Below are 14,782 nucleotides of genomic sequence, written 5' to 3'. Positions count from 1 at the left end.
TTAAAATCAATAAACAAAGAAGGTTCCTGAGGATGGATTCATGGGAAGAACTAATCATTGTGGTTATCTAACTTGGTCAACAAATCTCAAGCAAACTTTGAGCTAACTAACCTCTAGACATATAAATCTAAGACAAGTTTCTCCCACTCTCATGGTCAAGAAACAATCAAACCTATGCAATTCTAGACTTGCTCTCACACAGTAAAGAATCTACACAAGCAGGCATTAAGCAATACATCTCAAACCAAACAAGACCTCTAATCTCTTAGCAAGCCTAATGGTAAGCTCTAGATCTAGCCTTATCTATGCTTCTTAAACATTGGTGTGATGCTAAGGAGCTTGAAATCAGATCCTAACCTCTCAGTTCAAGATCAGCCTTAAGAACATCTAGCCTAGAAGAGGTCTACAATAATCAAGCTTGACCAAATCACATAAACCACAAGATCAATCCTTCCTAACCCATCCTCAAGATCCTAAGGAAACTACTCACAACAAGACATGATGAAACAAATCAAAAACCCAGAAAATATTGAAACTTGCATTATTAGAAAGATAAAACTGAGATCTTCAATATTAATCAAAGGATGAAACTCAAATTCTCAATATTAAGAAAGTTATTGAACCAACAATATTGAAGAATCTAAGAGTTTTCTTAAACAAGTACAAAATCTAATAAAATGCAAAAGGAATAATGTTAAAAAAGGTAAAAACTAGGTTTTTAGGAATATCTAAAAAGCTGGACACTTTGGTGGATGCAGGTACAAGGTCTTATATAGTGGGGAAGTGGAAGCCCTAAAAATAGAAAAAGTCAAAGCAGTCAACGGCTCGGTCAACTCGACCTGTGCTCGGTCGAGCTAGGGGTCGAGCTGGCTTCTCACGTGCAATCTCCACTCGGTTGAGTCCTCCTCAGCACACGGTCGAGTGTCTGGTCGAGTGTGCGGTCGAGTTGGACTCCAGACCTTGTTGTTTCAGCCTTAACTCCCTTGTTTCCTCCTCAAGATTGCTTCACATCTCTTCTCCATTGCTTCCATGCTTCTTGAGCTCCAAAATCACCTGTTTATGCATGAAAAGATGCAAATGCAATGCAACTAAGCCCTAATGCATGATTAGTGCTAAGGCTACACAATAATGGCCTAAATGGATAGAAAAAGATGCAAAAGATGTGAATAAACTAAGGGAAAACAAGGTAAAATATATGAACATCAACACCCCCAAACTTAGTCTTTGCTTGCCCTCAAGCAAATAATCAAAGACATAAGAAGGTAAGTGAGGTTTGAAAGTGGGATCTCAGCTCCTTAAGCTTGCAAATAGACCATCTAGAATCAATGTCCAAGTTACTAGTACTATGATGCAAGTTGAATGAGCTGGAATTTAAAGACTTTAGACAAGCATATCACAACCTTTATTGATTTGAGCCTTAGTTATCCACATGCATTCAAATCAACCATTTCCTTTAACATTCATTAAACAAGAACATGAATCAACTCTATGCAATGCTTAAACTCATTTGGCTTGGTAATAAAGGGTTTTAAGACAATGGTGGTCTCTTTTTAGAGTGGGGCTTGTCAATATCAAGGTTCTCTCATGAAAATGGATTGAGGTTTAGAAGAATGCTAAAGGTAAAAACACTTAGACACATACAAGAATAAAACCTTGTCTACCCAAAGGTACCCAAAGTGTTTATCCTAGCAATCTAAACCCAAATGATCCTAGTGCTACCCTTTGCTTCTTCTTTTCTCTTTAACCCTTTTCTCTTTTGGTTTTCAAGTCTTAGGAGATGTTTCTTATTTGATCTTTCTAGTGGAATGGGGGATTCTTTCTTATTGCTATGGTTCTCTTTTTTTCTTATTCTTAAGACATAAAAGCATTTTTCTAAACTTTTCTTTTCTTTCTTTTCTTTTTCTTAACTAGAACCATCTTAATCAACACTTTACTTCCCATCCTTTCACTAGACTTTGCTTAAACACAATCTCCTCTTAAAGACTCTACCCTTTTTCTTTCTTTTTTCTTTCTTTTCTTTTCAAAACAGCCAAGTCCCAAACCCAACAAGTGAACCACCTAGTCCTATCTAGTTTGAAAAATGCAAACTAGAACTACACAAGGTCTTACTCTTGTCAGTTCAAACCTAACACTTTCTACCAAGCTCAATCCCAAAAATAGGCCTCACACACTCAAGAATAAACAAGGCTTGAAAGAAGGTATGGTTTAGGGGTAGGGGAACTGATCTTAATGATTTAATCAGCTACTTGGATCAACAAGAGTGGTAAAAAGAAGAAAGATGATCCAAGTATGTATATGGTATCCATGAGTTTAAAGCAATGCACACATTGATAATTAAAAGTCAATATTAGGTTCTTATAAAATAGGAAATGGTTTCAAATCACAACATGCTTCAATTTAGACCAAATGCAATGCAAGAATTCAAGCTTGGTTCAATCTTATGCTTCCTACTACTCAACTAGCATCAAAGTACTAATAACTTGGACATTGATCCTAGTCTAGTGAATAGGCTAGCTAACAAGGAAATACTCATCATAGATTCCTAATGCAAATATTATACAATTCTACATGAAACATGCTAAACAAGATCCTAATATGCAATGCAAACTACATGAACACTCTTTTTTTATGAAGATTTTTTCAAAATTTTTCAAATTTTTATGGTTTTTCTATGCCTTAGATGCTAATGCAAGTGCTAACATGATGATGATAAAAATTTGAAATAAGAACACAAAACACAACATCAAATGCTATCTCAAACCCTCCCCCAAACTTAAATCACACAGTCCCTTGTGTGAAAAAGTTGTGAGAGGATTCAAGATTTAAACACAACACAAAACACAATATGAAATGAAATGGTATAAACAATGGTAAGGTGATAGTGGTACCTTAGGGATTGTGGAAGTAGTTGTCCACATCCATCTGCATGCTGTCATAGGAGTAGTTGGGGTCAGGCTGGTGGCTTGGAGAAGGACTTTGGGGCAGCTCGACGACGGCGATCGACCTTGACTCGGTCGAGTGCGTGTCCGAGTGGGGGGGGGGGGGTCGAGCTGGACTGCGTGTCTTCATTACCTGTCCCTTCCTCTTCTAATCGGACTCCCTTGATTCCCTGATCATGAAAACACTAAAGCAAAAATCAAAATACCAAAATTCCAAAGCAATATATACAGGGATACCTTAGGGACTTCCTCCCTAGTGAGCTTGTTTAAAGTCACTAAGCTTGACTTTTGATTGCCTTTTCAGGCTTGAGTTAGAGACCAAGGAGGTGATGAAATCCCCCTGGTTCTACTTGATAACCTTTGTGTTCCTTTTTGATCACTACCTCCTTAGCACTTGAACCATATTTCTTCTTAAACTTGAGTCTTAGTCTTGCCTTCTTCAAAGACCTCTTGTTGAGCTTAGCTTGAAGTTCCTTCACTAAACCAGTTAGCACTTGAACTGAACCCTTTAGTTCTTGGACAGTCTTAGCTTGGGCTAAACCTTTAATCCTAGGATCCTCTCCATCCTTAAAAACTTCACAACTAGCCTTTTTCCCTATCATAAAGTGCTGACCTTCAATAGTAGGCTGATGAGTAGTATGCTTGATGTCAAACTTCATAGTGAAGTCTTTAGCAAGGTGAAGTTTGATGGTTCCCATCTTAACATCTATTACAGCTCCAACTGTGGCTAAGAATGGTCTCCCCAAGATGAGAGGATCTTCTGGCTCTTGATCCATGTTCATGATCACAAAATCAGTTGGGATTCTTGCCTTTCCTATCTTGACTGGAAGGTTTTCAATTATCCCAAGCACATCCCTCTTGGATCCATCTGCCATGCCAATATAGAGATTGCAAGGCTTAAAGTATTCATACCCCAACTTTTCAGCCACTGAGTATGGCATTAGGCTCACTGAAGCTCCCAGATCACACAAACATTTGTTGAAGTGCATGTAACTAATGGAGCAAGGTAGATTAAATGATCCAGGGTCTTCAAGTTTTGTTGGTATAACAACTTCCCCAATCTCTTTTAGATCCTTCATGTCTTGTTCTTGAGCTTTCATCTTGGATAATTCAAGCAGCATGTCCTTGTAGGAAGGATTTTGAACAAATTTGCTCAAGTTAGGCCCTCTCTCCTCTTCCTTGTAAGCAATGGTAATCTCTTGTATAGCCATTACTTCCTTCAAGACTTTCACTTCCTCTTTCTTCTCAATGACAACCTCTTCTTTCAAAGTTGTCACTTCCTCTTGTTGCAAAGCCATCATTTCTTTTTTTTTCAATAATTTCCCTCAGTTCCCTTATCTTTTGTGCCTTGAAACGTCCTGGGAATGGTAGAGGTGGTTTGTAAGCAGGAGGAATGTATCTAGCAGGCTTAACAGCTTCTGTGTCTTCAACTCGATCAGTCACTCGATTAGGTACTCGATCGTGTGTGTGGTCGAGCACCTGGTCGAGTTGTTTCTCTGCTTCAGTCTGCTCAGTAAAACCTTCACTCTAGGCTTCACTTAGTGATGAATCCTCCCCACCTTGAACCTCACTGTCCTCAGTGATATCTTCCTCATGGAGATGGATTGCTTTAATAGTGATCTCCCTTGGTTTTGAATAGCTTGTTGAGGAAGATGGTGTGGCTTAGGAGCTTAAGTAGAAGCAATGAAGCTTTCCATGGACTGGAATGAAGAGGTCAGACTCTCAAGCTGGTGACTCAGGTCATGAGAATAAGAATTCAACTTCTGGGTTAGCTCTCCAAACTGCCTTGCTTCCTCAAGCTGCTTATTGGCTTGCCCAAGCAACAATTGTTGCATCATTGCTCTTAAGTCAGGTTCTTGGGCTTGGTAGGTTTGAAACGCTGGAGGGTGACACCATTGAGTCTGGAAACTTTGTTGCTGGTGCATAGGTACATAATGGAACTGACTGCTTTGAAACATGGTGACTGACTCGAACAGACACTCGGTCGAGTACAGGCTCGAGTTGATGGTCGAGTCGACTGGGAAGTGCTGTCTATTTAGATCTGGCGTCTGATTCGATCAGGTGCTCGATCACGACTCGGTCGAGTGGTGGTCGAGTTGATGGTCGAGCTGGCACCTGAAATTCAACTTCAACCCAGCAACAGAAGATTCAAGTGTATAAACGAACTTAATCTTAGATTAATATGGATCCTAAATGTCACAAAAACACACTCAAATGGGCAACGGCGCCAAATTGAAACAAGGTTATTTGTGTTGTGAATGATGGTGGATGTATGCAATGATGATATATGAATGGAATGATGGATGGGTGTTTCAATTCCCCTTATGCTATTGCAGTACAAGAGGTATCAATCCTATCTGAGTGTTTGTGAACAGCTAAGATGTGCATATGAATCTAAGTTAAGACAAATGTAAAGATTGCTTGTCACTAACAATCCTAAAATGATAATGTAAAATGCAGAAAATAAACTACAAGAACCAAGAACTAAATGCAAATGAAACTGAATGATTGAAACAGTAATGAAGCAAGAACAGAAATAGAAACTACTACTAATGAACTAATGCAAGACAATTGATGAACTGAAAGCTAAATGTATGCAACTGGAATGAAACAGGAATGAAACAAGACAATCACAAATCATAAACCAGAGTTCTGGGGATGAACTCAAGCAAGCACTCGACCGAGTGTAGGTCGAGTGAGAGGTCGAGTTGGCTAAATCCGGAAAACAGAGCAACACAACAAAAACAGAGCAATACTAAAACCAATCAAACAATAAGCAAGCTACAAGATTAAGACTTTAAAATCAATAAACAAAGAAGGTTCCTGAGGATGGATTCATGGGAAGAACTAATCATTGTGGTTATCTAACTTGGTCAACAAATCTCAAGCAAACTTTGAGCTAACTAACCTCTAGACATATAAATCTAAGACAAGTTTCTCCCACTCTCATGGTCAAGAAACAATCAAACCTATGCAATTCTAGACTTGCTCTCACACAGTAAAGAATCTACACAAGCAGGCATTAAGCAATACATCTCAAACCAAACAAGACCTCTAATCTCTTAGCAAGCCTAATGGTAAGCTCTAGATCTAGCCTTATCTATGCTTCTTAAACATTGGTGTGATGCTAAGGAGCTTGAAATCAGATCCTAACCTCTCAGTTCAAGATCAGCCTTAAGAACATCTAGCCTAGAAGAGATCTACAACAATCAAGCTTGACCAAATCACATAAACCACAAGATCAATCCTTCCTAACCCATCCTCAAGATCCTAAGGAAACTACTCACAACAAGACATGATGAAACAAATCAAAAACCCAGAAAATATTGAAACTTGCATTATTAGAAAGATAAAACTGAGATCTTCAATATTAATCAAAGGATGAAACTCAAATTCTCAATATTAAGAAAGTTATTGAACCAACAATATTGAAGAATCTAAGAGTTTTCTTAAACAAGTACAAAATCTAATAAAATGCAAAAGGAATAATGCTAAAAAAGGTAAAAACTAGGTTTTTGGGAATATCTAAAAAGCTGGACACTTTGGTGGCTGCAGGTACAAGGTCTTATATAGTGGGGAAGTGGAAGCCCTAAAAATAGAAAAAGTCAAAGCAGTCAACGGCTCGGTCAACTCGACCTGTGCTCGGTCGAGCTAGGGGTCGAGCTGGCTTCTCACGTGCAATCTCCACTTGGTCGAGTCCTCCTCAGCACACGGTCGAGTGTCTGGTCGAGTGTGCGGTCGAGTTGGACTCCGGACCTTGTTGTTTCAGCCTTAACTCCCTTGTTTCCTCCTCAAGATTGCTTCACATCTCTTCTCCATTGCTTCCATGCTCCTTGAGCTCCAAAATCACCTGTTTATGCATGAAAAGATGCAAATGCAATGCAACTAAGCCCTAATGCATGATTAGTGCTAAGGCTACACAATAATGGCCTAAATGGATAGAAAAAGATGCAAAAGATGTGAATAAACTAAGGGAAAACAAGGTAAAATATATGAACATCACAAGTTCATATTCATTAGATTCATTTGTTCAAAGATCCAAAACTATTCGATGATTCTCCCATAATGATGGGGAACTTTATCATCTAATATGATGATATACAAATCTTGCAGTAGGCATCTCTCATAAGATGGCTTAGAGCAGAGACTCATCTCCCTCATCTATATATTTTATCCTCTGTAGATGATATTTTATGTAGTGTGGATGCGCATTTTAATATGTATCACACACCCATAAGATTTGAAATAAGAAATATTTGATCTCCAATCATGAATATATAACATGAGAGAAATAAACCTTTCAAACTGTTGGCCTCATATATTTACATGCAAAGTTGTATGTTCCATGTTTTGACATAGAGATTAAATCATCAAGAACCGTTTTGCAATCTCTTGGGGTTGCGCTATGAACGATTCATTATAGCTCATTTAAAGAGTGAACATCATGGATGCTCCACTTTATCACATGCGACATATATATGTGATAAACTAAAGGATATGACTTCACCAAAGTTAGATCGCTATGGGGTGTCAAATTCACCAAAGTTTATCGACTTATTGTCGATGTGGGATTCCTTGAATTCTCTCCCTCGAGATGATAACTCTTGGAGTTCATTCATCTCGTACTGAATCCCACTTTAGGATCAACAACATACCAATTTCGGTTATGTCTATTTTGTTAGATCCTTATAATATGTGAGATTAGTATTATCCCCTCTCAAGATGATGACTTTTATGTACATTCACCTTTGATCGAATCTTATTTTAGATCGATTATATTTGAAGTTTGATTTGAGGGTTTATCAAAGGAATCAAACCATCATATCATATATATACAATGAGCTTGTTAATCCAAAAGGATGGTGATTGAGCCAACAATATATGATTCTTGAGGCATAGCCTACCACAGAATTAAGGAGGAGGTATACAACCATCGACTCCATAAATATAAATAAATTTAAATAAACAAATAGAAATTTAACAAAAATTAGATGTTACCTGAAATATGAATGAAGTCGTGTGCTTACAATTTCATGGGGGCATGCAATACTTTTAAAACAACTTTTAGTTCTCTAAACAAAATCCTCAATGATTTTTAATATCACTGATTGACCGGGATGGATTGACCGGTAACACTATGCTTGAAGCATTAGAGAATTTCATATTATTATCATTTTGCCATCTTTGTTTTTGTATGATATAAATATATATACATGCGTGTCTCCAATATGGTCAAACATGCGATACCATATTTATTTATAGTCTTAATATAATAATTTTACGCAGACAAAATTTCTTTGAAACTCCATGAGTTTATTTGAGACTTTGGAGAACACTAGACATCAATAATTATGAATCTGATGCCATTGGAAGTCGATAGACTAGCTCATCTAGACTTTCCAATTAATTTTGCATTTTATAAAATATAGGTACACGTGCTTTATATATTCTCATAAGAGAAATATATTTTTGATCTTAAAGGCATCTCATTAAATCTCATATAAAACATATTTATCATTTAGCAAATAAAATAAATAGATGGAAAATTTTTTAAAAAATAAAATAGAAATCATAGCTTCCCATGTAAGGATTCAAGAGGCCTTATTTTCATTTTAGTGAGGCAAAGACAAAGTATTTTATTTGATCATAAATTAGGCAGAGCCTATATATGTATAATGATCAATCCAGAACTTATATAGCTTTATATTTGATCGTATATGAGGCAGAGCCTGTCATATAAAATAAACTTTCCGGAGAAGACATAGCTTTTTATTAATCGTGAAGGAGGCAAAGCCTACCATATATAACAATCAATCCGGAAAAGACAAGCTTATTGACCATGTTACTTAAGACTTGGAGGTTGTCCGTACGGACGTCCGTACGATCGTCCTAATGGCCACCCTTAAGGTTGAGGCCTATTGAGAAATGAGAAGGCTTGGGGTTGGAAACAATACCAAGCCCATTAGAAGGATCTCGAAGAAGAATGTAACCGTTGGAGGATAAGAGTCACGAGATAGCTTCCCTTAGGGAGACAAGGTCACGTCGCTTTCTATCTTGGGATCGCTCCCTTCTCTCTCTTTATGTCTCTATCTACAAGTTGTCGAGTTGGTGGGATTGTTAACCAAGCTCTCATTTTATCTCACATTCTCTCTAATTTGCTTCCGCATACTCAATTTAAACCAACATGGTATCAGAGCAAGTTTATTGATCCATGGTTCTATAAACTTTCTCCTCTTCTTTTTCTTGTTCTTATTTGATTCTACTTTGCATTCTCTACTCGTATACCACTCCTTTACTCTATTCTTCATTCTACTCACTCATTCACGCTCCATTCTATCCGCTACTCTATCGTTTTTTCTCGCTACTCTACCTAACAATGGACAACAACAAGCCTATTGTTACCCCGGTGGTGCTCAAAGGAGCAAACTACCTGTTGTGGAAAAGAACCACAAAGACCGCTCTCAGTGGCCGAGGACTTTGGATCCATGTAGAAACGGACCAACTCCCCAAGAAAGCCACTAAGGAGGACGATAAAGAAGGAACGGAAGAAGACAAGGAGGCTGATCTCGAGAAGGAAGTCAAGTGGTTCCAAGAAGATCAGACCGTGCTTGCCATTCTCCAAAACTCGCTAGACGCACCGATTCTTGAAGCCTACTCGTACTGCGAGACGGCCAAAGAGCTATGGGAGACGCTAGAGAATGTGTATGGGAACGTGACCAACTTGACTCGGGTATTTGAGGTCAAGAAGGCTATCAACGGTCTCCATCAAGAAGACTTGGAGTTTACCAAGCATTTTGGGAAGTTCCGGTCATTGTGGGCCGAGTTGGAGATGCTCCGGCCAAGTACTATCGATCCGGCCATCCTCAATGAACAAAAGGAGCAAGACAAGGTGTTTGGTCTCCTGCTCACTCTCAATCCGGCGTTCAATGACCTGATTAAGCACATTCTCCGTGGAGACAAGCTACCTACTCTTGAAGACGTGTGTTCTCAAGTGCAAAAGGAGCAAGGTTCACTTGGTCTTTTTTGTGGAAAGGACGACTTGGCTACCGCGAACAAAGGAGTCTACAAGCAAGATGACCGGAAAACAATGGTGTGCGACCACTGCAAGAAGAAGGGACACATGAAGGACAAGTGCTGGATCCTTCACCCTCATCTCAAACCGGCTAAGTTCAAGGCGCATATCTCGCAAGAAGGACCAAGCGGCCAAGATTCCGGTGCAGCAAACCAAGGCAACGCGGCGGCTACGGCCATGGCGGCTTCTCTTGGAGATCTTGTGAGGAAATCAGACCTGGAGGCCCTCATCAAGTCCATTGCAGCCCTAAAGGAATCTGGTATCACTTTCTTTGCTTCACAACCTAGTAAAACGCTTGTTGTAGACTCGGGTGCTTCTCATCACATGATAAGTAACCCGAGCCTTATACACAACATAAAGCCGGCTGTGGGAAATGTGATTATTGCAAATGGGGATAGGATACCAGTTAAAGGTGTAGGAGATTTAAAGTTGTTTGATAAGAACTCAAAGGCCTTCTTTATGCCTACTTTTACATCTAACCTATTATCGGTTAAGAGAGCTACAACCGATTTGAATTGTTATACCATCTTTGGTCCTAACAGTGTGCATTTTCAGGATATTGAGACTGGCAAGGTTCTTGGAGGTGGAGATGCTAAGGGAGATCTCTATGTCCTAGAGAAAAACTCATCAAGTTCACCTAATATGTTTTCTTTTAAATCGGATCTTAGTAGTATTTCAAGTGAGGTGTGGCATGCTAGACTAGGCCACCCTCACTCTAGAGCTTTTCAATTAATGTTGCCTAATTTTTCTTTTGATAGTTCAAGTTGTGAACCTTGTATTCTTGGCAAACATTGCAAATCGGTTTTCCCTAAATCTACTACCATTTATGAACATTGTTTTGACTTAGTGCATTCTGATGTTTGGACCTCACCATGCCTATCTAGAGACAATAACAAGTATTTTGTGACTTTTATTGATGAAAAATCAAAATATACTTGGCTCACATTGTTACCATCTAAAGATAGGGTTTATGATGCATTTGTTAATTTTCAGAATTATGTTACTAATCATTTCAATGCAAAAATAAAGGTACTAAGATCAGATAATGGGGGAGAGTACACCAGTCATAGACTCAAAGATCATTTGTCCAAACACGGCATTCTACAACAAACGAGTTGTCCATATACGCCCCAACAGAATGGCGTGGCCGAGAGGAAGAACCGGCACCTTATGGAAGTGGCGAGGTCGATGATGTTCCAAACCAATGTCACCAAACGATTCTGGGGAGATGCTGTCATGACGGCTTGCTACTTGATTAATAGGACTCCTACCAAAGTTCTACAAGACAAATCTCCATATGAGGTACTCAATCAATTTAAACCATCTTTGGATCACTTACGCGTTTTCGGGTGTGTATGCTTTGTTTTGGTTCCAGGGGAACAAAGGACTAAGCTCGACGCCAAAAGCACCAAATGTATGTTCATTGGCTACTCGACAAGTCAGAAGGGCTATAAGTGCTATGATCCAGCTGCTGGCCGCCTACATATCTCTCGAGAAGTGCGGTTCCTTGAACACCAAGGATACTATGCGACAAAGGATTGGGACAGTCTCAAGGATCTCTCTCGGTCCAACTCTGATCGTTCGGCCAACCTACGGTTCCTCCTCGATCACCTCGGCATCACCACTCCATCGAGCCCGTCGAGCCATGCTCAGCCTACTCCGACCTCACATGAACCGGATGTACCCGCTATCTCACCCGTAGAAGAAGAAGTTCAAGAAAATGCCTCCGTGCCGCTTGTTCCTCCTCCGGCTGAACCATGTGCCGAGCCTACTCATGAGGACAATGATCATCTCGTGACCTCAACCGATGCTCTCCCACAGGAATCTATGGTTGCTCTTCCCCGGCGAAGTCAACGTCTAAAGTTTCATCCTTCGACATGGAAAGATAAGCGGGTCTACTACAACAATCAGGCCTTGGCCCATCCTATCCAAGCGGTGTGTTCACTTGACCTGGTTCCTCAGGAACACGCTGCCTTCCTCACCAAGATTGATGCTCAATCCGTTCCTCAAACCTATGATGAAGCCAAAGAGCACAAAGAGTGGTTAGCGGCGGTTGATGATGAGACCGATGCTATGATCCGGAACCACACTTGGGACGAAGAGGATCTTCCCAAGGGAAAGAAGGTGGTCAGCTCAAAATGGGTCTTCACAATTAAGTACCTGAGCAATGGCGATGTGGAGCGCTATAAGGCTCGCCTTGTGGCTCGCAGTTTTACACAAACATACGGTGCCGACTATACGGACACGTTTGCCCCGGTCGCCAAGCTGCACACCGTTCGTGTCGTCCTCTCCTTGGCTACAAACCTCTCGTGGGACCTTTGGCAGATGGACGTCAAGAATGCCTTCCTTCAGGGGGAGCTTGAAGAGGAAGTGTATATGCACCCACCTCCGGGCTTAGAACATCTTGTGGCTCCGGGCAAAGTTCTCCGCCTTCGCAAAGCCATCTATGGCCTCAAACAATCCCCTCGGGCGTGGTACCACAAACTCAGCTCGACACTTCGCACCAATGGTTTTCGACGCTCGGAAGCCGACCACACATTGTTCACTCTACGGACTGCCGGCGGTCGCGTCGTGGTGCTCGTCTATGTCGATGATATAATCATCACTGGCGATGACAAGGAAGGTATTTCCACTACCAAGACTCTCCTTCACTCATCCTTTGACATCAAGGACCTCGGCGCACTGAAATATTTCCTTGGGATTGAAATCTCTCGATCGCCGGAAGGACTCTTTCTCTCCCAACGGAAGTACACGCTGGACTTGCTCAAGGAAACTGGTAAGCTGGGGGCTAAACCGGTCTCTACGCCACTAGAAGAAGGCTACCAGGTCAAGCGAAAGGGGGAGATGAAGACGTTACCGAACAAGGTGGCTGAGCCATATGAGGACGTGGGCAGATATAGGCGGCTGGTTGGGAAGCTGATCTACCTCACCATCACACGGCCGGATCTATGCTATGCTGTGAACCAAGTAAGCCAGCACATGAAAGCACCAACAAACTTTGATTGGAACACTGTTGAGAGGATCCTATGCTATCTAAAGGGAAGCCCTGGCCGCGGCATTTGGATGGGAAAGAACAACAATACCGAGCTCGTTGGCTATTGCGACGCTGACTATGCGGGCGACACAACCGATAGAAGGTCTACAACAGGATACTGTACGTTTGTTGGTGGGAACCTAGTCACTTGGAAGTCGAAGAAACAGAAGGTGGTGTCTCAATCAAGTGCCGAGTCAGAATATAGGGCCATGAAGAAGCTCACAAACGAGCTAACTTGGCTCAAAGGTCTTCTCAAGGACCTTGGAGTGGAGATAGATGAACCCATCACTATGCACTGTGACAACAAGGCGGCAATACATATAGCAACCAACTCTGTTTTCCATGAGAGGACCAAGCATATCGAAGTAGACTGCCACACATTGCGAGAGAAGATTGAAGAAGGGGTTGTCTTACCGTGTCACACGCCGAGCAAGGACCAACTGGCCGATATTTTCACAAAAGCCACTAGTCCACAGATTTGCGAGTATATCTCTAGCAAACTTGGACTAGTCGATCCTACACATCCATGAGAAGACTCCTCTAACCCGTGGAGAGCACACTCTTTTCCTTGATATGGTTTTGTCCCATGTGGTTTTCCATATTAAGGTTTTTAACGAGGTGGTCTTGTGCGGGTTCCAAGCTTAGCCGTTTCACTTGGCTAAGCTTGAGGGGGAGTATTGACCATGTTACTTAAGACTTGGAGGTTGTCCGTACGGACGTCCGTACGATCGTCCTAATGGCCACCCTTAAGGTTGAGGCCTATTGAGAGAAATGAGAAGGCTTGGGGTTGGAAACAATACCAAGCCCATTAGAAGGATCTCGAAGAAGAATGTAACCGTTGGAGGATAAGAGTCACGAGATAGCTTCCCTTAGGGAGACAAGGTCACGTCGCTTTCTATCTTGGGATCGCTCCCTTCTCTCTCTTTATGTCTCTATCTACAAGTTGTCGAGTTGGTGGGATTGTTAACCTAGTTTTCATTCTATTTAAGGCCTTTGGCCGACATTGTAAAAGCTATTCTAATACAAGCTCTCATTTTATCTCACATTCTCTCTAATTTGCTTCCGCATACTCAATTTAAACCAACAATGCTTTTATTTGATCATGAAGGAGGCAGAGCCTACCATATATCTCACGATTGGTCCAAATATGATTTAGCTGTATATTTGATCATAAAGGAGGAAACGCCTACAACTTATGACGATCAATCCGGAAAAAGGCATAATTTTACGATGTCTATATTATTTATGTTCTATAACATAATTGAAACAATATAAACTTACTTACCTCGTAAAAGCTCCAGCGGTAAAGACATCGTGCTGATAACGTGTTGTAAACTATATCATAAGCTTGGAGGCAACAAGATGTTTATTATAAGAAGGATCAAAGTAGAAGAGATCTAGAGAGATGAGTATATGAACTTTAGAGAGAAACTAGAGAGAAAACTAGAGAGATAGAAATACTTCTCACTACTACATTGTTTTCTCCTACATGACTCATATTTATAGATAGAGGATACAAAGATAAGAATAGAGAGGTTGGTGACAAGTGGTGTACAAGTGAACAAGTGTTACATGCTTTGCATGAAGAGAGACACTTGCATGTGCAGGTGATGTATACTCACACTAATTCTATAACAATTAGGATTTTAATGACATTTTCCCAATATAAATTAGGAAAACAAAATACAAAAGCCCTAGTCGTCACATTATTGTCCTCTGTGCTCTGTTTCGCCCCTG

This window comes from Camelina sativa, chromosome 20 (assembly GCF_030686135.1).
Source record: "Camelina sativa cultivar CO46 ecotype springtype chromosome 20, ASM3068613v1".
NCBI classification, from domain to species: domain Eukaryota; kingdom Viridiplantae; phylum Streptophyta; class Magnoliopsida; order Brassicales; family Brassicaceae; genus Camelina; species Camelina sativa.
This window is presented reverse-complemented; position numbering follows the sequence as displayed.